General features: G+C 36.8%; 1 non-coding gene across 1 annotated transcript; it reads right to left on the bottom strand.

Moving 5' to 3' along the window:
* Positions 1–14604: 14604 nt before the first annotated feature.
* On the bottom strand, positions 14605–14711 carry LOC115032600 (U6 spliceosomal RNA). Its single transcript, XR_003838244.1, has one exon. It is a non-coding gene; the product is annotated as a U6 spliceosomal RNA (small nuclear RNA).
* Between the last annotated feature and the right edge of the window lie 12967 nt (positions 14712–27678).

Consider the following 27678-nt stretch of genomic DNA (forward strand, 5'->3'; position numbering starts at 1 on the left):
CACTTGATGCCCTGTCTTTCACTCTTCCATTGGTGGTGGGATTGCAATCTGGTACAACCACTATGAAAACAAGTATGGAAATTTCTCAAATATTTGAAATAGATTTATCTTAAGACCCAACTATACCATTCTTGGGCATCTACCCAAAAGATGCCTGTGATGGTGTGTATATCCTTGGACCAGGCAGTGGCATCATCTGAAGGTGTGGCCTTGTTGGAATAGGTATGACCTGGTTGGAATAGGTGTATCACTGTGGGTGTGGGCATAAGATCCTCACCCTAGTTGCCTGGAAGTCAGTTTCCACTAGCAGCTTTTGGATGAAGACATAGAACTCTCAGCTCCTCCTGCACCATGCCTGCCTGGATACTACCATGCTCCCACCTCAATGATAATGGACTGAACCTCTGAACCTGTAAACCAGCCCCAATTAAACGTTGGTTTTTATAAGACTTGCCTTGGTCATGGTGTCTGTTCACAGCAGTAAAACCCTAACTAAGACAATGCCCCACCATGACACAGTGACAAGTGCTATGCTATGTTCATAGTGGACTTATTTGTGACAGCCAGAAGCTGGAAACATTCACATTATCTCTCAACAGAAGAATGGAACAGAATATGTGGTTCATTTACACAATGGAATACTATTCAGCTATTAAGAAAGAGGAAATATTGAGTTTTGCAAGCAAATAAATGGAACTAGAAAATATCATCCTGAGTGATGTAATTCAGACCCAAATGGACATGCATGGTTTGTACTCATTAATTAGTGGATATTAGCAAAAAACAAAACAAAACAACAATCCCCAACAAACCCAGGATACAATCCACAGAGCTCAAAAAGGTTAACAATACAAAGGGCCCAAGTGAGGATGATGCAGTCCCACTTGTGAGGGAGAAGAAAACAATCAAGGGGGATGGGAGAGGACAGAGAGAGGGAGGGATCTGGGTGGGAGAGGTAAGGGAGTGGTGATAGGTGAACATGATCAAGCATTGGGTGTGGGAATTGGAGTGAAGTCTGGAGGGTCAGACAAATGAATGGAAATCTGCAACCTCCAGAGGTGGGAGGGGGGCTCTAGAATGTACCAGAGATCTGGGAAGTGAAAGACTATCAAGACTTAAAGGGAGGAAACTTAGATGAAATGCCCAACAGTGGGGAGAGGTAACTCATAGAGTTCTCCTCATTTTTTTAAAAATAACAACTTCTGCTTCAACATCTTCACAGTCAGATGTTAAGCTGTCTGTAGGTGTAGTCTTTGTATACCCACTGCATTTTAGTTTCTTTCTAATCAGTGGTTAGTTGTATGTCTACCAAGGATGCACTTTCTGTGATTTCAGAGAATAATATTCCATAAATTATCTTGTCTGATGTTTACATTATTTTAAAGTAAATTCCTTCTGATTACCAGATTGAAGAAAAGATGGAGCATTGTATAACTATCATTAGAAAATATTTCAGTCTCTGATTTCTGATTATATCCTCTGTTCTTACAAAACAGAGGAACATTGACAAGATGAAATAATTTATTCTGAGACTGATGTGAATGATTGAATGACACAGATGAGGTTGACTGGAATGACATATTCACTGTAGGACTTTTATAGTCACAAAGCAAAAGCAAAAAATAAAATAATAACAAAAACCAAAAAACACAAGTAACTGAATTTACCAGACAGATTTCAAGTCTGAGGGGTTATAGCAAATGAGGACATCTAATTCTCAATTTGAGATTCTGCCTGTGACATTCTGAGACTTTTTGGTTGATATAAGTTAGTACTATATTAAGAGAAGACATTCTAAAGTTGCTATCTAACCATCACACAGATATTAGATCTGATACAGTAGCTGGTAAAAATGTCACATAAGCCAAGCATAGGTAATTTTGGTCATCAAAATATATCACCTCAGCTTTTCATAGTCAGAGTTTGAATTAGTCAGTATGTTTACAGAATCTTCAACAGAGATGGGGCTTTGATCAGAGAGCTTTAGTTAATAGTTTTATTATAAGAAGGTTTCTGTCAGTTGCATGGAATTTTAGAAATCTCTGCATGTTTCTGATGCTCCAGATACGTATTGGCAAAACCCAAACCAAACCAAGCTAAACAACCAAAACCAACAACAAACCAATTTACTGAGGATCTAGAAAAATGCCCTAGGTATTTCTACCTGAACTGTTGGACAACAGAAAACTTCAGATTCAATGTTATAGATAATACAACCAAAGGTTGAAATGTCAAAGAGTAAAAAGTTCAAATGAGCCTTGAGTTTTCTGATTGGACATGTTTGTTTAATTCAATATCTATTTGCTCTTGTTTTACTTTGTTAACACAGTCCATTTAGCATTCCTGTTTTATTTTGTATGTTACATTTTTGTTCATTTGAGTTCTGGATTCTGCTTCCGTGTTTTGTTTGTTTGTTTCTTCCATTTCATTATTTTATTTCTAATGTCTTAAATCATTATTACTCTTCTTCCTTCTCCTTAATATAAAAATTATCCAACATAAAAACTGTAGTTTCAATTTTAGTGCGAAAATTTATATTTATTTAAATATAAATTTATATTTGCTTCATATATATATATATATGTGTGTGTGTGTGTGTGTGTGAATATGGATAAATTATTTCTTAGTTTGAAATGTATATGAAGCCTTAATTTACCAAAGTCTGACTTCAATTACCTTTTACCTATTTCCAGGAAATACATGGAATTTTGAGTCAATTTTGTGTTAACCATGGTGGCACTCAGGTTTTGGTTGCTCTGATTCCCAAATTATATCATATACCCTAATGGTATATGATATATAGTTTGTTAGTTATGTCAAAGATATAGATATTATACTGTTAGGTTCACATTTTTCTGACATAAAAATAGGTAGCCTCATGCTCAGTGGTAGTTGTTAAAAACAAAAGACACCTCAGGTTGTCTGTTTGTTATTTTCATTTTAATCTTTCTTTTTCCCTAAAAAAGAAAGAAGAAACATATTCACTGGTTCATAAAGTAGAAAATGTCTGAGTGGAGTTAGGCTATGTGACAAGTATCCTGAAAATATAACGTATGAAAAAATTAAATAAAGAAAACAGAGAGACAAACAGGGAACCAGGTAGCATTACTTATATATTTTTAATTTATTGTCATTTATTTACTTATTTTATAATGCTTTTACATTTCATTTTATTTTTAATTTATATTTTACACTCCATATTCTATTCCATTCCATGTCCCCCAATCCACTCTCCCACTTCTCCACATCCCACACCTCCTTTCCAGCCACCTATTCACCACCTGGATGCCCTCACCCCCTACCCTACCTGATCTTTAAACTCCCTGGGGCCTCCAGTCTCTTGAGGGTTAGGTGCATCATCTCTGAATGAACACATACCTGGAACTCTTCTACAATATGTGTGTTGGGGGCCTCATATCAGCTGTTGTATGCTGTCTTTTAGGTGGTCCAGTGTTTGAGAGATTTTAGGGGTTCAGATTAATTGAGACTGCTGGCCCTCCTATAGGATCACCCCTCTCCTCAGCTTCTTCCCTAATTCAACAACAGGGGTCAGCTGCTTCTGTCCATTGGTTGGGTGCAAATAACTGAATCTTATTCTTTCAGCTGCTTGTTGGGGCTTTTGGAGGGCAGTCATGATAGAGCCCTTTTTGTGAGCACTCCATAGCCTCAGTAATAATGTCAGGCCTTGGGACCTACCCTTGAGTTGGATACCACTTTGGGCCTGTTGCTGGACCTTCTTTTCCTCAGGCTCTTCTCCATTTCCATCCCTGTAATTTTTTCAGACAGGAACAATTATGGGTCAGAGATGTGACTGTGGGATGGCAACCCCATCCCTCATTTGATATCTTCTATTCTTGCTGGAGGTGTGCTCTACAAGCATTTCATCTAAGGCCTCTCTCTTTGAATCTTGAGAGTCTCATCTTTGTGAGTATTTTATTTATTTATTTATTTAACTTCTCTTCACTCACTATGTTCATTTTTCCAAATGCGAGGATCTCACTCATTCTTGAACCAACCCAAATGCTGTGGTGTGGAGGAAATATCACATCTCCTCTAAGGCTGTGGTGTGGGAGGATGTATCACACCTCCTCTGCTAAATAGGTCTGCGTTGCCTTGTATGTTCCCATCACTCATCATCTTCCACCGGTGTCCCGAGCTATCGTTCTCGCCAGCAAGAACACACTCGGACAACCGGATTCTTCTGCAGCAAGCTTTATTGTTTCTTCAGGAAGGAAGACCCAGACCCCAGAAAATGGCATTGCTTATATAGCCCTCAGACATGGCGTTTCAGCAGCTGAAGTGGCGTGTCAGCTCCTGATTCGTTGCTCGCCCATCACCCCATTACTACGTGCCGAGATGAGCAGTGACTAGGTGTGAGTTCACTCTCGCACCTGCTTACAAGGCTTGTTTACTAGTTAGGCACAGCGGAGGCCAGCGCCATCTTATAATGGTGATTGCTTGCGGCACGGCTCTCCACACACGGGTTCAAATCTCCTCTGACTTCTTAGTGCCTTTCCAGAGTTAGTGAATGAAACTGGAACAAAGTTCAAAGACCTGCTGCGTCTACTTCTGCAGAGGCTCATCTTCCTATGTTTGCTGTGCTCTCTTGAAATAAAATGCATTTTTGTTGTTATTTTCTTGGTTTTATTTTGGTTTAGATTTTGGTTCTTTTTGTTTTTCATTTGGTTGCTGTAGTTTTGCTTTTTGTTTGTTTGTTTGGGCTTTTTGGTTTTGGTCAGTAGCTACAGTGGCAGAGTATTGGAAGGGATTTAGCATATTCATTTTTCAATTCCTAGAGTGATTTTAAAGTAGTCACAAGTTATAGTTATATCTATATAAAATGATTGTTTTTACTTTTACTCCCAATAAATAGGAACAATAATCTTTAAATAAGAACTTTAAGGAGTCATTCATCATTATTCTTTAAATACTTATTTATTTTGCATTATAGGACTACAGCCAGAAACCTCAAACTCCCCAAAGTAGTTGAATTAAGATTTATAAATCAGTTGTCACTTCTCAACCTCTTCAAGTCCTATGGGTTTTGCTTATTAAGTATTAATATTGAACTGAGCAGTGGTGGTGCACGCCTTTAATCGCAGCACTTCGGAGGCAGAGGCAGGTGGATTTCTGAGTTCAAGGCCAGCCTGGTCTACAGAGTTCCAGGACAGCCAGGGTTATACAGAGAAACCCTGTTTTGAAAAACAAAACAAAACAAAAGTATTAATAGTGAATATTTTCTATCTTGAGCCAGTCAGTGTGAAAGTGTATTACAGTAAATTAAAATAGGCAATTTATGTCGACATTATGCTGCAGAGTGATCTAAACGAAGTATTCAGAATTCACCTGTAGAATTTCTCTCATCTTATTAATAACATAGACAATCTGATTCTTTTTTTTTTAATTCTAGTTAAATAAAACAGAACTCATCAAGCAGTACGATTATTAGATAAATGAATAAATAATCAGAAGTAACAATATGTTATGGAGCATACTTTCTAAGTATTTTGGTGATATAAAAACTACCAATGTATTTTATGTGACACTAGTCAGAATATCACAGCATCCACTTATTTAAGTAGATTATTCACAAATACGTTAAGAACTTCTGTAATAAGAGTAGAATTTTCAGCATAAACATGAATTAAAATATGTGAAAATTCTGGTACCAGTGAAGTAAGCTTGTTTTTTTTTCCTTTTCTGAAGCAATAATTTTTGGTATATACTATTTTTTCCTCAGAACTCTATCAACGGCTTATTATTTATTCTTCCTGCCTGTCCTGATATCTCCATAGTACTTCATCACTGATTCTTTAATATAAATAATTTCAAAGGACTTCAATTCTTCACTCGAGTCTTAGATTGTATTATTCACACAATCAAGTTGCAGAAAGATGTCAAAGTGATCTTTATGAATATTAAAGATATATACATTTTTTTTAAACTCACAAATCAGACGTTGATGAAAGCTGTAAAAGGATAGTTCTAACTCTCTTTGGTCATGTTACAAAGCACTATCCAATCCTTAGATCAGTTTAATTTTTATCTTTTCTCATATCTTTGTAGAGAACTTCTTACTAGCAACCAATGACTATTATTGTCACATATATGACTTTTTAAAAGTCAGTCAAGAATTATGTAATTTGTGCAAAAAAAGATGTATATAACTCACAGAGATATTGGGAGAATTTTATAATGGAGGTAATTTGCTAAAAAAAATTTCATCTGAGAGCATATACAAGAAAAATAAACAGGGTTAAGTTAGTGACTTCTGATCAAAGTTTCTACTAAAGTGAGCCTATCTAGCAGATCTTGCTGTGTCATTTTTCTTTCTTTAGCTCATTATAAGAATTTACCATGAAGAAAATAAAGAGATAATGGGAATCTTGTACTTAAGTTAATTATAATAATATAATCAACCAATAGCTATTTTGTTTAACTTGTTTCCAGATTTACTGTAAATCTTATGTGTTTCTGAGTTCATTCTGTTCTCTCACAAGTCCTAGGGAGTAGATTGGGATAATTATTTATTTGTGTTTTCTCAGCTTCAAATATAACCTTTTTACAAACTTTGCGACTGGCCCTGGAAGCTTACTACCTATACACATACTCTCTAGGCTATTAACTCTCTGGTGGGGTATGCCAAATGAAGATCTTCATGGTTCTAGAAAATTTTCTGTTGAGGTTTTCAAAATTGAGATTTCATGGTTCTAGAAGTTATTGATCTCTAACTCGCTTCATTATGTGCTTATTAATGTTTTGCATATCATTTGGATGGCCAACTTTCTGTATTAAATTTTGAAACACCTCTACCTGTTTCTACGTACTGAAAACTGACTATAACACTATTATTAAAGGCTCAAAGGGATTTCAATCCCCCCCCACACACACACACACACACACTCCAAGTGTTATGTTTGGACAAAAGCCAACATTCTTCAGGCAATTAAAAGTCAGTTCACCTCTACCGAAATAAGTCATTCACTTTTGTTTGTCAGAAGAGAAAAGTGACTATCTGTGTTTTCTATTAGTATACTAAAGCACATGCTGGCTTTAAGGCATTTTTCAGTACTACAAGTACTTCTTACACATTTCAAAAGTTCACAATAGCAACCTAGCCCTCTGTATTTTTGTCTTAAATTTATGTATATATTTAAATTTATGTATATATACATAATATATTAAATTTATGTATATATTTTTATTTTTTTAAAATTTTATCTACTTTTATTGCTTATTTTATTATTTACATTTCATATGTTATCCCCCTTCCCAGTTTCCCCTCTACAAGCCCCCTATCCCTTTCCCCCTCCCCCTGCCTCTATGAGGGTGCTCTCCCTCCCACCCACCCACACCACTGCTAAGCATTCTTTTAACACTGCTGTTTCAAATATGCTCACTTGTTGTGTCTCTATTCTGTTTAATCTCTGTGTGTGTATTTCTCATGCTCTCTCTCTCTCTGTCTCCTCTCTCTCTGTCTCTCTCTGTCTCTCTCTGTCTCTCTCTGTCTCTCTCTGTCTCTCTCTGTCTCTCTCTCTCTCTCTCTCTCTCTCTCTCTCTCTCCTCTCTCTCTCTTTCTCCCTGCTTCTCTCATGGCCAAGTCTAGTCTGCTGGATATGTTTGATGTCTTACTTTCTCTCTCTGCACTAGATTCTATCGGATGTCTCTGTTTCTTCCTCTTTCATATTTACAATAAAAACCTTCCACTTAAGAGTAGTATGGAGTTTTCATGTTGTCAAATTATATATTATTGTTCTCATTTCCATCCTGCTAAAGAGACTACTCAGGCATAAACAAGTTCAGTGGCTTGCTAAGAATTGTTAAACTACCACATTGCTGAACAGGAGTCAAGACCCAAGTACCTGACCCAAGCAATGATTTGCATGAGTAGATATATTTCTATATGCTCAGAGCTGATTCAGGACTACAGATGTAACTCCAGGAATATTGTAAATATATATGCATATATTATATTTTAATAATATATAAATGTATATTTAATTATATATATGAGACCATGTAAGTCAGAAGAGTTTTGTTGTAGCTTATAGTACTGTACATGAGTATTCTTTGTAATTGACCATAAATCAATTGGGAAGCACCTATAAGAGTCACTAATATATATATTAGTGAATGAATCTTGCCTGGCATGTTGGTGTAGTGTACACATTCCATAATGAGCAGGAACATGAGTTAAAAGGATAGTATACATAATGAGTTATGGCAGTACAGACTCAGAAAACACAGAAGTAGTTTATATTCCACACACATTTGTTTTCTCTGTATATTATAGTCAAAGGATGAAATATCTTTACATAGTTCTGACCTACAATCAATAGCAGTGGCAATAAGTTTTATGGTTCAGGGAATAGCAGAGGTATCTCATGTCAGCAACACATATGGGAGTAACTGATTTCTGATACTGGGATGTTCAATAAAGAACCTTATATCCTCTGGGTATACCCTGCCATGTCAAGAGGGATATCTTTGTTTAAATTTCTTGTCTCTTATTTCTGCCATTCTTCCAGGTCTCTTTAAAAATTTATTTGGAAAGGCACCCAAGTAACCATTTATATAAAGGATGATTTTTTATAAAATGTGACCAAGAATTCTAAAGGCTCACAGATATGGAATTATATCTAGTAGCAACTAGTCTTGAATAGCTCAGAGACACCAAAAAGTGGGGGGAAGGGCAATATTAGTAAGTTGAATGGAATTTGAAAGATCTCATCATATCTATCAATTGTTTCATCAAAAAAGCCATGTTGAAGTGAAATAACCATATTCTAACCTCAAAATATAAAAATCAAATAAAAATTCATCCAAAAGTAAAATAAAGCATCTAGTTTTCCAGAAAATAAAATGGAAATGAAAATAGTGACAAATGCCATCATTGTATAGCTTTCTTCTTGCCTCATAAAGCACCTGAAAATATCAGCCAACATTCATAGTCGGTAGAACTCACTTTGTAAGTGAACCTTTTTACAGTTATTTTCTAGGCACAGATATAAAGAGTTGAGCACAAATCATCAGAAGTTGGTTTTTGTTTTTGTTTTTTTAATTTGGATATGTTGAATTTATATTGAAAGTATTTGTTTTAAAAAGCTATGTTGGGAGCAGTGGTATACATAGTACACAGCTACATCTAGCCCTCCAAAATCCATGGTCACTCAGGAGTCATTTGGATTTCTCATCCTGGAAAGGACATTTCATTGGAGAATGACTGCATAGCTTTTTACCTGGTAGAGTCAGTGTGATTGTGGCCCTCGCTTACAATCTCTGCTCAACTCAGTCCCAAGAGGGAGCTTGTCTATGCTGCTTTCTATCGTACATGCTTCTGGAAAAGCTTTCCTAGTTCTGCCAAGATCTATGCCAGTTCAAGACCCTTGTATTTCAACAGTCACTTATGGCCAATGGTATGGCCTCTGGCTAGATAAATACTCTCCACTTCCAGGTCATTTTCCTGTATGGTCAAATGTGTTGAGTATACTCTTACAATAATTACCCTCCTCTAAGATAAGCTTAATCTTTTTTTTTCTTTATCTGTTTTATCATTCTTGTCTTCAGTGAAGTGTTGTTGAAATTTTATAGACTTAGAATATCACTAGCAGAACACTTAGCTCTCTGTTAACTTTTCACATAATTACAACTTGACATAAATCTTGACACATTTGCCTCCAAGTAAAATGGGCAGATACTTTGAGTGCTCTCCCCTCTTTTCTCATCTCCTTTACTTCACTTCAACACTTTCAGGACTCTATTTACATACCTGTCATTGTTACTACAATTTGATAGAGCCCCTCCTACAACATAAATCTTTGCTGGACTCATGAATTCAGTAAAGCCACCAAAGTTCACCATGCAAAATAGAACTATGTTCAGAGGAGACTTTAGGAAGTGGTCCCTGATGAATTCATCTCTTCCTTAGTTTTCTTATGACTATAATCCTGGCTGGATTGGTTAAACAGCGATCAAACACTGACTGCTACAGGCAACATTTCCCAAATAATGTCTGTGCTTCTATGCTTGCATTACAAACAGAACTAATCTAGTGATATGCAAGATTCTGTCTCAGCTCATAACTCAGTATATCAGAGACAGGTTTCCTGGAATGCCTCAGGCTATGTATTTCTGTGTCTTAAGATCTTCTTGTCTTATTACCCATGACAATAAAGCACTCAGCTACCAATAGAATTATGCACCTTCTTATACACCATAAAGTAAGGCAGACAATTTTAGATTTCCTTCAAGGGTATCCCTACACTAAGAAAAAAAAACCATAAACAGGAACACATATTCATATCCTAAACAGAATAAATAAATCCTTCCAAATAAATCCTTCCAAACTCATATTTTCTTCTGACATTCTGTTTGGGCATCCATTAGGTTGTGTAAATTTTGCTTGGGGTATCTGAGCAAATATCTCCTCATTACAAATAAAGCACCATGGAAAAAATCAAAGGAGTGATTCTAAGCAAGTCTACTTTAGTGAACAAGGTAGTTTGTTGGGGTACTTGTAGAAAATTGTGGCACATAAAGGTAGCTGCATCACTAAAATTTCGACCCTAGGATGAGTGATGACTTATAAACTTGCATCCATAGGTTTGTAAATGTTTCATGCAGCTTAGCAGGAAGGAAAATTGGTTCTCTCAAAAATGCTGTTGCTGTTTATACAATAATCTGAGTCTTAGTACTCTCTGCTTCCTAGGCCCAGTAGTTACAGGAGCTCCTTCCTTCTTTGCCAGAAATTGTATTCAGAGAAACTGGAGGTAAGGCATCTGTTTATCTTCTGTAAGCTTTGCCTATTTTATTGACTCTCTGAGATTTTACAAGCCGGGTGTGGTGGCCCATGCCTTTAATCCCAGCACTCCAGAGGCAGAGGTAGGCGGCTTTCTGAGTTCGGGGCCAGCCTGATCTACAAAGTGAGTTCCAGGACAGCCAGGGCTATACAGAGAAACCCTGTCTTGAAATTGTTAAGACAGCCATTGGGATTTTGTTATTTTAGTTTGATTCCTTATCCTCATGTGCGTACTCAAAAATAAAGTTGTTTGCTCTTCACCTTGGTGGATGGATAGATATAGACAAATGAATGGACAAATGGATGGATGAATGGAGTAATGGTTGGCTGGATGGACAAATTGTTGGTTGGATGGACAAATGGTTAGTTGGATGGCTATAGAGAAAGTGTTTGCCGAAGTTGTTTCCCTTAATCAGATAAGAAAATGATACTCTTAGATCAACAACATGGAACCCTGTGGATGCCCGACTGGCCAGCAAGGAGGACTCCACAACAAGATTCTTCTGCACATGTTTATTGGGAGAGTTGATAGCGAAGGCAAAAGACCCCGAGCCCCAGAACTGGTGCTGCTTATATAGGCCTAGGAGTGGCGTGTCTATACCTGATTGGTTGTGCTATCAGTACCTCATTTACATTCCCCAGGATGGGCTGTGACTTGGCGCAAAACCCTTATGCACATGTGCACATTGGTTGTTTACCCGAACTTATGGGCGGTGGCCAGCGGTAGCCAGCACCATCTTGTAATGGCGTATGTGGCTTCCCACAGAACCCTCTCAAAGAAAATCCAAATTAACTATGAAATCACTTCTAAAAGAATAATATTAGGAATTCTGTAAACTTTCCATGTTTGTGTGTATCTTGTAGATTTTATGTTTTTGGCTCTGAAAATAGTTCTTTGGCAGTAATTGCTACTCTACTCCTCACTTTAGGTTCCATAGGTTCAGACAACGTTTTTTGATATGAATTGTTTCGTATCCATCAGATTTTTTCTTTTATTATAAATGAGACTATAGACAGTAATTTTTAAGACACTCAATAAAATAAGTTATACAGAAAATATCTACGTGGGCTCAAAATTGTCAGTGCAAATCTTTTCAAGGATCCAACCAAACGCAGAGACCCAGCTTTTAAACAGTTTACATTCCTGCATTATTACATTATCTGTCATTTTTAATTGTGGAACTTTGTTCTAATTTTATTTTGTTTGATTCCTTTGGGAATGCATGGCTCAAACAGATACACTTCACATCCTTTGTCAAAGTTATATGTTAAAGACTTATTATTGAGAGTGTGAACTAAACAGGACATTAAGTAGTAAAACATAAATAAGATAAAAACAAAACACTAGAACAGTGTATTTTAGAGAATTCATACTCATAGAGTATAACATTTCTTTTATTAAATAATAAATCAAAAATAAAAATATTGTCAAATAGTTTAACTTTAGGGCTAGTCACATAAAACCCTATGCTGCCATAGAAATCCAACTGAACCATAATAAAATGGAGAGTGAGTTCATATCATTCACAAAGATAATTTTAATATATCTAAAAAGAAGATATCTCAGGATATAAATTGTGACAATGTTAGCTAATCACATAATTTACATAATAACCAACATAATATAGCTGAGATGCCAATTACCACTACAACTAATGTCTCCAGGGAGATTCCTAATAATTGCACATGCCCCCACTTGCTATTTATGCGAATAAAAACTTTGACATTTTATCTATCTATCTATCTATCTATCTATATAGAAATTTTATAATTTTTGGTAAGAAAACATTTACAGCAGTTTAGAAAAAAAATTTATGTGAGAAAATAACTTCAAAGTCAATTTTCCTAATCAATTCACATTTCAAAGAGTAAGTGTAGTAGCAAGAATATTATAAAGACCAGCTCCCTTCTGAAAAACTGGGCCGAAAACATAATATTCTGCTTTCCTGAAGCTGGTGGAAAATGCAATGACTCTGATACCACACAGGAGTTTGGAAAGCAACTGACACATTTACAGAGAGCTATGTCAATGTGAAAATCAATTTGGCCACTTTTAATGATAGAGAAATTTCTTGTTGGTTTGTTTACTCTTCACACAGTCCACTGTTGTCTATAACTCAAATTTCTCTCTCTTTCATCATCAACAAAATGAAGAAGACATGATAAAATCCCAACTGGGACTTTAACCATTTTTAGTACAAAATAAACATATGCCTTTGGCATTAAATTTAATTTGTAAATTTTTCTAATTCAAAAATTTTAAAAAGAAAATAGTCACAAACTTGCATTTCATATATATTCTTTGTGCTATAGTGTCAAGGACAAACCTCATCTTGGAAAGGGTTTCTGAGGAAGGAGTATGTGTAAGTGGCAAAAACTAACAACTTGAAGTCAAATCATATGTCCAAGCTCGAAGCCAATGTCCTGCTGGAGACATCTTTCCAGCCTGCTTTCTCTATGTTTTTTTTTTTTTTTTTTTTTTTTTTCCTTTTTATCTTGTCTGCTTTCTCTTGTTGTTCTCTGCTCAGGACCATTCTCCAAGTAGTTCTCTTTTCCTATTCTAAAGAATTCTCTGGATAGCGCATTTCTTGTAGATGCCTATGCCCAGTCCTTTATTTTACATATCAATTCCGTCATTTACACCATATTCCCTTTTAATTATTCTATGAATCAGTATCTGGTGAGCCTAGGCCATTAATGTATAGGAGACAACAAGTACACATTTTCTGTTAATATTGCAAAAGTATTCAGAGATCTGCTTGCCTCTGTTAACCACAAACAGTAAAATAGTCAAATGGGACACCATCCTGAAGTTACCATTACTATCACACCTGGGCCTAAAGTTGTTCTTTCCCAGGGTGACCCTGAACTCAGGAATTTGTCTGCCTTTGTAAGCATAAACATAAAAATAAATCAGAGCTGAATGGGATCACCTGGGATTGATCACCACTCCCATAATCTCTTTATTTTCTTCCTTAGTATCTTTCTGACTGGTTGACTCACAATGCGGCTGCTTTTGTTTCTTTGGATTCATGAGCCCTCTCCTAAAATTAATATTGTATCTTTATTTTTTGAGAAATTATATATTATTAATCTTATGATTTTAGCAATTTTCCCCCCACAGGCTAAAGGACTGACCTGAAGGTCCCAGAGTTTAACATTTTGCTAACACATTAGCCACTCCTTCACTCATGCTGTCTCTAACTAAAGTTAAAAGGTAAGATGTTGCTTAAAGAGGAATGCAAAATATGTAAATTATACAAACAATCCCTACTCTCTCAGTAGCCATTAACACTCATGGAGGGCTATGCCAGCTGTCCCGGGCCCTGGGACAGGAACCATGTCATTCTATCTTTCCACAAGACCATGCTGGACTCTTTACTATACCTTGTCTTTGATGCCATTGATTCTATGAATAAATTTCAGTGTCATTATTTACTATAATCAGTACATAAATATTTTTACATTCATTTGTCTCTTTTTTGTTCCTTGTAAATTTTACATGTGCTGGGGTAAAGATGGCATAGAAATTTGGGAGTGGCTAACCAATGACTGGTCCATCTTGAGATCCATGCCACAGACTGAGCTTACCCCGGACATTGCCTAGAAGACCAGAATTGTTTATACTCATCCACTTTGTAGACTGAACACATTAGAAGAACACAGTTGAGAAATGTGATCCATGTACACAAATAGGTGTTGAGAGACCCTCACTAATAATATTCACAAGCTGGATATCAATCAGAAATTCTTCACAATTATGAGAGATAGCATATTTTTATTTTTAATTAAATTTTATTTTTTTAAAAAATATGGAATGTTGCACAAATTTGCATGCCATCCTTGAACAGGAGCCACACTAATCTTCTCTGTATTGCTCCAATTTTAGTATATGTGCTGCCAAAGAAAGCACTAGAGATAGCATAATTTTGGGGATGACTTTTTTCTTCACATTATATGAAGACTGACTTTAAACAGGTGAGGACAAATATTTTCAAAATAGAAAAATCTGGTGGTAAGACATAGAAATGACAACACTAGAGTCTACCAGTACTCATGTCTCTGTTAGTACAGAAGTAACAACTGAAAATACAATCTAAATGTATCAGATATGATCTCCCTACTGATTAGTTGTAATAAAGTTCTGACAGCCAATGGGTAGAGCAGGAAGTGGGGAACTTCTGTGCAGACAGAGTTACATGGAGAAAGAAAACAGAACTGGGTGATTTGAGATTAGACATGAGGGAACACACACATACTGCAGGAGAGTCGAGATGTGTAGAACTAGACAAGTGCAGAATCATATGTAGAATAGGTGGGTAAAGTCTGAACACTAGCAGGACACTGTCCAATCAAAATATATAAGCTTTAATGTTCATCAGGACTTTCTTTTTTTTTTAATATTTTTTATTAGGTATTTTCCTCATTTACATTTGCAATGCTATCCCAAAAGTCCCCCATACGATCCCCCCCACTCCCATACCCACCCACTCCCACTTTTTGGCCCTGGTGTTCCCCTGTACTGAGGCATATAAAATTTGCATGACAAATGGGCCTCTCTTTCCACTGATGGCCGGCCGACTAGGCCATCTTCTGATACATATGCAGCTAGAGACATGAGCTCTGGGGGGTACTGGTTAGTTCATATTGTTCCACCTATAGGGTTGCAGACCCCTTTAGCTCCTTGGGTACTTTCTCTAGCTCCTCCATTGGGGGCCCTGTGATCCATCCAATAGCTGACTGTGAGCATCCACTTCTGTGTTTGCTAGGCCCCGGCATAGTCTCACAAGAGACAGCTATATCAGGGTCCGTTCAGGACTTTCTATGTCATTATTTATACCATTGGTAGGTGCTACATCCACTCCAGTAGTGACAAGCGCAACAGGCCCCAAAAACCTGGGAGCTGTCCTGAGGCAAAAAGTTCACGAAAACTTAAGTCTCCTGGAATCATGGCATCCTGTATAAAGAATGCTCCAATGTCCTTGCTTTAGTTGGTAAACAGATCTGTGTACTTTCCCTTAATATTGCTTTATTACAAGTGCTCCTAAGGATTGATTTTTTGATATATAGCTAAGTTAGATTCTAGGCAGACCTTGATTCGACCTTGGGCATTAGATTCAAAGCAGTCCTTGATCCGACCTTGGACATGGATAGCTAAGTCACTGCCCTATACAGGAATTTACCCTTATCTAGGAAGAAGGAAGTTTGTGATCTAAGAAGGAACCAGAGTAGATACTTAGAACTATAGATAGCTGAGTTACACCCATACACAAGTATTTACAACAGCCTAGGGGGAAGGTGGACTATCCAATAGACTAGAATAGGAACTATGGCAAGGGCACAACGCCCTTGACCCTGGCTTCTAAGATTAAGTGGACCTTAGGTGGAGCTGTTTTTGATCCAAGTTGTTAACATTGAATTTTATCCCAGTTGGTTCCTGCCAGTCCTTCCGTGTTTGCATTCCTCTGTTTTGTGTAAGAATCCAGTAACCTCTTTGTACCTTGCTGCTGTGTCAACCTAACTTCCCTATTATCTTCTGTATAAAAAGTTTGATGCTCAATTTGACAAATTACATTCAAGCTCTACACAATCGCGTGTGTTGCTTCTGTTTGTCATTCACCGACTTCTTGTCCACCTGCAACTAGAGACCAGTTCCATGCAGATAGGAGACCCAAAAAGGGGATAGTCTATGGAAGGTAGGTCCAAGAAAATCCCATTTTACATGTTGCAGACAGCCAGACAGCTATAGGAAAGAACTATGTAAAGGTATATATATGTGTGTGTGTGTGTGTGTTTCACTTTGGGTTTTCTTTATTGTGTCTACTTCCCTTTTTAGGTCTTGGATGGTTTTATTCAATTCCATCACCTGTTTGGTTGTGTTTTCCTGCAATTCTTTAAGGGATTTTTGTGTTTCCTCTCTAATGTCTTCTACTTGTTTAGCAGTGTTCTCCTGTATTTCTTTAACTGAGTTATTTAAGTCCTTCTTGATGTCCTCTACTATCATCATGAGATATGCTTTTAAATCCAGGTCTAGCTTTTCAGGTGTGTTGGGGTGCCCTGGACTGGGCTAAATGGGAGTGCTGGGTTCTGATGATGGTGAGTGGTCCTGGTTTCTGTTAGTAAGATTCTTACATTTACCTTTTGCCATCTGGTAATCTCTGGAGTTAGTTGTTATAGTTGTCTCTGTTTAGAGATTGTTCCTCTGGTGATTTTGTTATCCTCTATGAGCAGACCTGGGAGACTAGCTCTCTCCTCTGAGTTTCAGTGGTCAGAGTAGTCTCTGCAGGCAAGGTCTCCTCTTTCAGGGAACGTGCACAGTTATCTGGTGTTTGGACCTCCTCCTGGCTGAAGATGAAGGCCCAAAACAGTATCTTTCCCAGTAGCTGTGTTGCTTTGGCCTGTCACAGAAGCCGTCGTTTCAGTAGTCCACACTCTCACCTGTGTAGACTACTTTCCGGGGAGTCCCAGAACCAAGGTGGCTCCTGTGGAACCTGAGGCAGAAGCCTCTCGGGCCGGGCGGACACTTGTGCTCTGACCAGGAAGGTGGCCGGTTGTCTGGAGGTGAAAATGGCGCCGCCTCAGAAGCTCTGTGGCTCTCTCCTGTCCCAGAGACTGCTGGCCTCTGTATTCCACACTGTCACCTGTGCAGACTGCCCTCCGTGGAGTGTCAGAACCAAGCTGGCTCCCGCGAAACCTGAGGCAGAAGCCTCTCGGGTTGGGTGGACACCTGTGATCTGACCAGGAAGGTGGCCAGTTGTCTGGAGCTGAAAATGGTGCTGCCTCAGAGCAAGGATAGATTTCTGATAGTTAATGGGAAATTATAAGCCACTTCCTGGTCTGCTGTACATCATTGCATGTTATCTCCTTTTTGGATTTTTTCATATAAAATAGAATACATTTTATAGGACTACTGTACTCCTAGACAACCCCCACCCCCCACCCCACCCCCCAAAGGTCCACCTTTCTTCTAGCTGCTTCCTATTTGGGACAGATCAACAGCCTGATATTAGTCCAAACCTACAGCCTGTCTACCTCCCAGGAGGTCATCAGTAACCAGGAACACAGTAGGCCTGCTTTAACCAGAAACACAAGAGGCCCAACCTAAACAAAGAGTGAACTGACTGCCTTCAAGGAGATCCTTTCTACCTGCCTCGAAGGAGGCCAGCTATAGTCAGAGACACTCAGGCCAGCTACAACCAGAGATAACCAGATGGCCACAGGCAAGTTCGAGATTATAAGCAACGGAAGTCATTGCAAATTGGCACCACTAGAACTCAGTTCCCCTGTTACAGCAATCCCTTAGATACCGCAACATGCCTAAAAAGCAAGATAATGTCCTAAAATCCCATCTCATGAAGATAATAGAGGCCTTTAAGGAGGATATAAAAAATTAGATGAAAGCAGTCACGGGTTGGCTTTGGGGCAGAGAAAGGGAGGGACCTGGGGATAGGAAAGGGAAGGGGGAGGGACATGATCAGGTAGTAGGGGCAGGGGAGAACAGGATTGAAGCCCTGATGGCCAGCAGAAAGAATGAAAACAGGCAACCTCAGGATGTAGGAGGTAGGGTGGGTGGGGAGAACTCTGTAGAATGTGCTGGAGACCTAGAAGGTGAGAGACTGTCAGGGCTTGGATTAAGTGCTATAAAGTGGGGAGGGAGAACTTGTAAAGTCAACGTCCAGTGTAGGGAAAAGACATCAAATGTAAGAATGGGTTTGCCATCCCACAGTCCAAAGCTCTGACCCAGAATTGCCCCTGTCTGAAGGAACTATAGGGATAAAAATATAAAAGAGCGTGAGAGAAAGGAGGTCCAGTGACAGGTCCAAACTGGGATTAGGCCCAAGGGGTGGCTAGGGTTCTTGACACTGTTACTGATGTTGTGGTGTGCTTGCAAACAGGAGAGTAGCATGGCTGCCCTCTGAAAGGTCCAACAAGTAGCTGAAAGAGTCATATGCATATATTAGAACCCAAGCAGTGGAAGGAAGCCAGGAACCCCTGAGGTTGAATTGGGGGAAAGCTGGAAGAAGCTCAGAAGGAGGGCTACCCCATGGGAAGACCAGCTGTCTCAACTAACCTGGACCCCTGAGATCTCTCAGACACTAATACACCAACCAGATGATATGGGGCACCCGACACATATACAGCAGAGGAGTTCCTGGTCTGACCTCAGTGTGAGAAGGTGCACCTAACTCTCAAGAGACTTGAGGTCCCAGGGAGTAGGAAGGTCTGTTGCAGTGGGGGTTGGGGGGTATGGACATCCTCTTGGAGACAGGGGGTATAGGAGACATGAAATGGGGAGCAGCTGGGGGGGGGCAAACAGGGAAGGTGGTGAAGTTTGTACTGTAAAAAAGATTAAAGAATGAAAATAAATAAATTTTTAAAAAGATATACAGGAAAACACAAATAACAGGTGACGGCACTTAAAGAGGAAACAAATAAATTCCTTAAAGAAATACAAGAAAATACAATCAGTTGGTTTAAGGAATTGAACAAAGTAGTCCAAGAACTAGATATGGAAATAGAAACAATAAAGAAAACATAAAGGGAGGCAACCCAGGCTATGGACAATATAGAAAAGTGATCAAGAGCTATAGATAGATGCAAGCATCACTAACAGAATACAAGAAAGAGAAGAGAGAATCTCAGGTGTAGATGATACCATAGAAAATATTGAAACATCAGTCAAAGAATATAACATCAGTCAAAGAATATACAAAATGTAAAAAGCTCCTAATCCTAATCCTAACACTCTCTCTCTCTCTCTCTCTCTCTCTCTCTCTCTCTCTCTCTCTCTCTCTCTCTCTCTCCCTCACACACACACACACACACACACACACACACACACATACACACAATGAAGTAAACTACATAGGTTGGAATCTCTGAAATCATTAGATGAAATATACCTATTCCAGGTTTAATTTTGCTATTTTAAGTTTTTTTTCACAGTAGCAGGCAACTCACTAAGACATCAAATACTATATATTTTCCATGACAATTTATTCTATGTCACTACTTTACCCATAACTGTCATTCCAATTTACTTTGGCAGCTGTGAAAATGTTGATGTGAATATGAGACATTGCTCAGCGATTTATATGTATTTGTTCAAGAAATTTTCACATAAGAAAATTAAGGAAGTTGAAGTGTTTGCCAAAGTTTACAAACTTTGTACTTAAAATTTAGCAACACTGTATGGGAAGTGATTTTTAAACAATAAAAGCAGATAGCTTACAGAAATGTTTAAATCTGATGGAAAACAAGAAGGCATTGCTAAAAGCAGTCTCTCTAGGTATTATCTTCACTAACAATCTTATACTTAGCTTCCATGTTCAGTTGCTTTATTCTACCAAGAAGGTGAGTGCTTCTTGGTAGCACCCCCACTTGTAAATGGATGTTACAGGCCCCCCATTGCCCTGTATATAAACAAAAAAATTAAAGAAGAAAAGACCTATGCAAATAATTATGAAAATTTTATTAAAAAATCAGCTTGATTTCTAAAATAAAATGAGATCCTGCAAAAACCAGTAAATGATTATTTGAAAGAATACCAAGTAACAGTAATAACAATCATATTCTTTATGTCTTTCTTCTGTATTTCCTACATTTTAGATCATTGGCTGATTTTGCAAACAAAATATTTTTTGAGATTTTAATATAATTGAAACATATCTCTTTTCCCTTTCTTCATGCTGAACCTAATCACTTATTCCTGCTAGCTCTCCTTTGAAATCATGTTTGTTTGTTTTTTAATTTTTTTCGCTCTTGATGCAAACATCAAACTAGTTTAAAAGACAGATTTATTATGTTTATAGTTCTCATAATTAACAAGTTCTGTAAACTTCTACATGCAATTCTGTTTCTCTGGAAATATAATTTTTACCAGCTTGAAAATTTATTACCTTTAATGTAAGTAAAGTTAATAAAGATTGTGCAATAAGTAGATGATATTAAATATGACTTCCAATTCTTCAACTCCATAGCATACTATAAAATTAACTAAATCACTGTTCATTTTAAGTGTTTTCCTTGGCATTATACATGTAGCTATCACTTATAGCTATATATGCAGTTTACCAACCCTGATGCAGCTTCTCTAGAATCATATGTCACAGCTAATAGATATGTATAAGCTTAGTTTCAATTCACCATAAATACATAGGAACATTTGTATAATCTTATGTGTCTCAACTCAAGACCAAGATCTATAGGCAACAAAGAGCATGCAAGTGGCCCCAAATTGCTTATTCAATGCTGAGTGGCCAGCCCTGAAATTATATATATAAAGGTAGCATTTTCCAGATGGAACAAGTTGTGTTTATATTATGGTTTTTTATATTTGGAAAAGACACACAAACACACACACAGTATATATACCTATATACTTAGATAAGTATCATATATATGTATATATATATATGTGTGTGTGTATGTGTGTGTGTGTGTGTGTAATAAGTGTATATACATATGTATACATATGTATAATAAAAGAAATGGAAGCCATATTTGAAAGGTATTAAGGGAAATATATAGGAAGGGCTGGAAGAGAAAGAGGAAGTGTAAAAATAATGTAATTAATTATAGGAATTGAAGAAAATGGATGATTTGTCCTAAAAAAGAGAATGTAGCATGTAATATATGCCTAGCTGGCATATATTCAGATAGATATGTAATAGACTGTCATGTATGTTTCTATGTAATTTAACTCATGTGTCTAAGTAAATAAGTAACACACATATATATTAAGTAAAATCAGATATTTTTCAGTACTTCTCAATTGCTACTCTTGTCACTAAAACTGTGAATTTATAATTGCTTGTTGTAAATCTAGGGTGAAATCCAAGACTTGCAGCACAGCTCAGTCAGGTAGCCCAGATCAGCATGATCTAGTATGTCACAGGGACATGGGTTCCATTTTGTCTGACTTCTAAATTTGAGGTAATACGTTAAAAAATGAGTGAGTACTCGACTAATTTCCAGGAAGAAAAATTGCTGGGTTCTAAGATATTTGAAGAATTCCTCACCTACGGTTAGTATATTAGGTCTGTCTTTTTTAACTTCTACAGTTCCAACAACTTCAATAAAATTATCATGTACAATTTAACAGCAGCATTAATGAAGCTGACTAGTCTATAACATGCAGAAGCAGTTTTATCACCCATTAAAATACCTGAATTAAGATATTTTTATCCCAACCACTGAAGAGTTAATCCAATAACAGTTTCATAACGAAAAAAAAAAAAAAAACTGGAAATATTTTCTCTAATTCAGTTAATGATAAAATTTTTAAAGCCAGAAATCACACGGTATAAACAGAATGTACTTTTAAATGTGGGTTCTTCAATGTTACTATACACCTTAAAGCATCTACAAAAATATATTAAGTGTGTGATATTTCCAATGCACAGATCCATAGGAAAAGGAAATCTAGCCAACACCACAGGTTTGTTAACCAGTTTCCTGGGTATTAAAAAGCTATGCCTCCTGAAAATTCCTGTGGTCAGCAGAGTAAAAGTCACTGTGTTCTAAGAGAACTAACAGTTTCATTTTGTAGCTCTAAAAATAATGTACTATGGAAACACTGTGTGTTTAGTTTTGATAGAAATAAAATAGGACATGCAATCTCTGATATTACAATGAAAACCTGGTCATTATTGAGAGAACACCCCCTAGCACCAGAAGGCTTTGTTGATGATTCCATTTCTCCTTTTTTCATTACTGGAGTCACATGGGTTGTACAGACATCAGCAAGCCTCACCAATTTCTGAATAACTTTATGGAATATGATATGCCTATCAACTCTGGCAAAGAAGAATTTGAAATTACCTGCCTGTATCTTGGTATATTCTTTTGCAGAATACTATAAATCATTTCAAATAATGTTTCCTTTTCCTGCTTGGAGATATGCTTTCTTATGCTATAATCATAATTGCTCATATCCTTCTGGAATTGTGGGATTCTTAAACTTATACCATGTCATAGGGCCATGCCCTTCAGTTTATAATGTGCAGTGAGTATTTTTTAAGTTTTTTTTCCTTATTTAACATTTTTCTTAAAATTTTTATTAGATATTTTCATTATTTACATTTGAAATGTTATCCAATTTCCTGGATTCCCTCTGCCCCCCCCCATCCCCTCCCCTCTCCCCCTGCTCACCAACACACCCACTCCTGCTTCCTGGCCCTGGCATTCCCCTATACTGGGCAGAGAACCGTCATAGGACCAAGGTCCTCTCCTCCCATTGATGATGACCTACTAGGCCATCCTCTGCTATATATGTAGCTAGAGCCATGAGTCCCACCATGTGTTTTCTTTGGTTGGTAGTTTAGTTCCAGGGAGCTCTAGGGGTACTGGTTAGTTCATATTTTGATGTCTTAGTTACTGTGATGTATATCTCAAATAATTATAAAATATTCCTGAGATAGAAATTCATTGGTGTATTTAACTTTTAGGTTTGTTTTACATAGATAACTGGGATAAAAGAAATTGACCATCCAGAATTTTAAAATATATTCTTAGGTAGAAATATTCTATTCATTAGGAACTTAATAATTCTCATATGATCCCGTATCTTCTCAAAGCCAGAAGCTGTATCAAAGGTCAGAATATCTTACACTCTGTATAACTTCCTATTTGAAAGTTAGTAGAGAATGACTTAGTGAAATAAAAAAAAAAATTACAGTTGACTTTAAAAAGAAAATTTCAAAACAAGATATAATAACAGGTGATATGTTGTCAAGACATTTTAAAAATATTTAACTAAGTTTTTAACCCTGCTTAGATCTTTGGTAACTTTGTGAAGTATCATATTGTAATCCACTGTAAAAACAAATTGATGTCAGGTGGTGGTGGTGCATGCTTTTAATCCCAGCACTTGCAAGGCAGAGGCAGGCAGATTTCTGAGTTCTAGGCCAGCCTGATCTACAAAATGAGTTCCAGGACAGCCAGGGCTATACAGAGAAACCTTGTCTTGAAAAACCAAAAAACAAAACAAAACAAAACAAAACAAAACAAAACAAAACACCCCAAATTGACAAATTAAAATGCAGCTGTAATGCATGTAACATGTAGCTTTGAGCATCTCAGACAGCCATTAACAACTATTCTGAAAGTGAAGAGAACCTAACTAAGAATTTGAGGAGGTGTTGCCTTTGTGGTCAGTGAGAACTTTTATTTAAAAAGCCATTACTGATAGCACAGGTATATGAGTATTAGGATTAAATTGCTTAACAAAACGGATATATAGAAAACTTAACCCCATAAAACAGTGCTATTATATGTGGCTTAGTAATATGTGGTTGATAGCCAATTAAGAATTTGTGCTCATTAGTGAATTTTCATTGTCTATCATGGGATAGGATCTATTTGTACTATGAAAGTGAGTTCCACCTTTTTGGATTTTCATTTTTATACAAGGTCTTTTTGTGTGTTACAGGCTGGTCTCAAACTTGACCTCCTCATTTTCTGCCCCTAAATACTAGATACTGTGCGACCAGCAAAGCTTATGTGTACCTGTTTAAGATTCCTTGTTTTGAAACCATGATCCTGATGGTTCAGTACCAATAGGCCCCAGTTCAGTCCCAGAACTATGCAACCCAGTACAGAAACATGGACGTTAAATGAAGATGGGTTCCTTGTACAGTATTATGGTTTTGATGATCCCCTCAAAAGCCAATGAATTACAGGCTTACAGAGCAGTGCAGCTTTTACGAAGAAGGAACTTGTCAGAGATCATTAGGTCATTGGAGACATGTACTGAAGGAAATTCTATTAGTACTGAGGGAATATCTATTAATCTAACATCTTTCCTTTTTGCTTCCTGGGATGGCAGGTTTGCTGTAATCTATGATGACTGACAATGTCATTCAAAATACTCATTAGAGGAACATAGGGCCACTGAATTTTGGTTGGGAACTTCTAAAAATTTGAGTTAAGTAAAACTTTGTATAGAGATGGAGATATGACTGCTTTACTAGCAGAAAAGAATCTCATTGGATGAAAACTAATGGAAGGCTCTTTGCACAAAGTTGCCCTGTCTTTATTAGTTTTGCTCTTTGGATTATGGACTTTCACTAAAGCTAACCAATAATCTTTTTCCTTCTAACCATGGAATATTATGTCTCGAGGGACTATTTTCTGTTACACAACCAATGTGCACATAACCTATGATGTGGGATCTCTACCCCATTCCACATTTTAAACAAGGAAATGGCAGCTCCTGAGAATTCTTGGTCCTTAAAACGCTGAAAAATACATCCCATTTTGTTGCTGAAAAAGGTTGTTTGTGCTCAGTCTAGATCTTGAGAAAATAAATTTCTACTAGGATGATCCGTATCCCTGGTGTTGGCTTTTCCCTTAGCCTAGACCAAGGGTCAGAACAGCTGAGGATAGCACCTCAGCCATGGACTATGTTGTCTATTGTCTAAAATGGACACATTTTTAGGTATAGTAACCTGGAATCATTAAGTGGTTTTCTTCATATACAAAAGATCTAAACCAGAGTAATTTAACCATGTTTCCTTTCAATAGATATTTTATTTCTGGCATTCAAAAGTAGATGTTCCAAACTAGGGTTATCTATGCCACAGATAAGTCTCCAAATGTATTCAAACCAGTCAATCCTAACCTGGATACACATTATTCTTGCCCTGTCAAGGATGGTGTGCATAATGTAACATTTTTAAAGATATTTTTCTATGTCTTACTTCACCTGAGTTAAAGAAAAAATAAACCTACAAAGAACCCAATGTTAGATAAAAACAACACTTAGTATTGGCACTCATCAGAGGCATTTATAATACCTTAAAATACCCTTGGCCATCTGGTATATATAATACTAAATTTATAAAGTGTATTCACTACAGAGACTCAGATATTGTAGCAGTATGCTTTAACTTCAACAAAGTTTAGCTACACTCCCAAATAAAAGTTCATTTATTGATTTGTCCTTATTTCTCACACATTTTCATTAGGATAATGGGGAGTCTATATATAAATGTCTTCCAATCCTTTTCTTATAATAGATTAAGAACTGGGTATACTGTTCTTATAAAGGTTATTTAGGTTTATTGTGCTGTAATTCAGGCCAGGCTCACTTGTTCAAATCACACAACTTTTTACAAATAAGTTTCTGACATCTTCTTTTCTTTTAAATTCCATTCTCCATATCATTGTCACAGTAATGTTTCTGAAAGCATAATTTAGGATGTATCAACATATTCCTTGGGCTTGTTTTTGCTCCTAATTGACTGATATATCCTATACTTACTTAACTATAGAAAATAAGCTCCCGGTAATTTCTTTTTTTTTTTTTTTAAGATTTATTTATTTATTATATGTAAGTACACTGTAGCTGTCCTCAGACACTCCAGAAGAGGGCGCCAGATCTCGTTATGGATGGTTGTGAGCCACCATGTGGTTGCTGGGATTTGAACTCTGGACCTCTGGAAGAGCAGTCGGGTGCTCTTACCCACTGAGCCATCTCACCAGCCCCGTAATTTCTTAATTGAAGATGCAAATGATTGTCTACCTTAGTAAGAGTATGCAATGTCTTTTTGCTTAACATGTATGCCTTTTCTGTTTTGTCTGCCCCACAACTGAGATTCTTTTATTTTCTTAAATATCTTTCCCTGTCAGTCATTGCAGAGGATCATCTATCAATTTTTATCATATTTGAAACTAATAGTTTTAAAGATTATATTTTACAATTACAATTTTTAGTTTTATAATATTTCTACTAAACATGATTATTACTGTGAAAAAATATGACTTTAAATTCAATAATATCCCCAAGTTTATTAGCTATTCATAGGTATAGAAGAAAACAGTTATCTTGATTAAAAGTTACACTGCAAATATATTTGGAGGCATTTTTAAATTTGAAATGTATAATTAAATGATATGATAAGGGAGTTTCCAGTTAACCTTTAGTGTGTTGTCTTCTGACTTTCTTTGCAAGGAAATAACTATCAGAAACAGGACTATAAATAAGGCAGATCACTGTATCTGGTAATTGTGTGACTCAGAATAACTCATCAGGAAATTAACAGCTAGCAGAAATTCCTGAACATTCCTTTTCTTATTGCTTGCTATAGGAATGAATTGGTTAATTTTTCCAACCTGACACAAACCTGTGTCACCTGGGAAAAGGAAATTTCAAATGGGAAAAAAATGTTCTAATCAGACTGACCTGTAAGCGAGTTTGTATGGCTTTTTCTTGACTGGTATGCCCATCGACTGGGTGTTCCAATGACCTGGGCAGTTGGTTATAAATCAATCAAGCCAAGCAAGTCAAGGAGAGAACAAGCTAATAAGCCGCACTTCTCAATTGTCTCTGATTTAGTTCTGCCTCCAGATCCCTGCTTTAACTTCCTGACTTGGTTTTCTTAAATTCATCATATTTTCTCATAGCAATACAAAGATAACCAATAAAGAAATTAAAATAAAAAGTGAAGTGTAATTTTAAAGAAGGCAGAACACAGGGACAACTGTTCGAACTTTTGGGCACATCTTAGCTGAAAATCACCATAGGAATTCAGTTTTGTGATAATATTAGAAACAGATATTTGAAGATATCTATAAAGCACCATGGCATTCTGCCAATAGTTCACTTCTATGTACATGTCTATCTGGCCAGATATGAATTAAGCAAAGGTATATTTATATTACAAAAACCCAGGCTTAACTATCAATCTTCTATTTCCGTTTGTATAAAAATCACAAAAAGATTACAAATAAATTATTTATGATATGCTCAAAATACATTGTTTTATACATTTTCTAAAAAGTCAAAAGTAGTTGCATCACCTTAATCCACACAAATTATAACAAGAATAGCTTTTTGAATATTCAGTCATAGTATTGAAAAGGTACATGTGAATATT

This window comes from Mus caroli, unplaced genomic scaffold, assembly GCF_978045245.1.
Source record: "Mus caroli unplaced genomic scaffold, Mus_caroli_1 scaffold_13, whole genome shotgun sequence".
Classification (NCBI taxonomy): domain Eukaryota; kingdom Metazoa; phylum Chordata; class Mammalia; order Rodentia; family Muridae; genus Mus; species Mus caroli.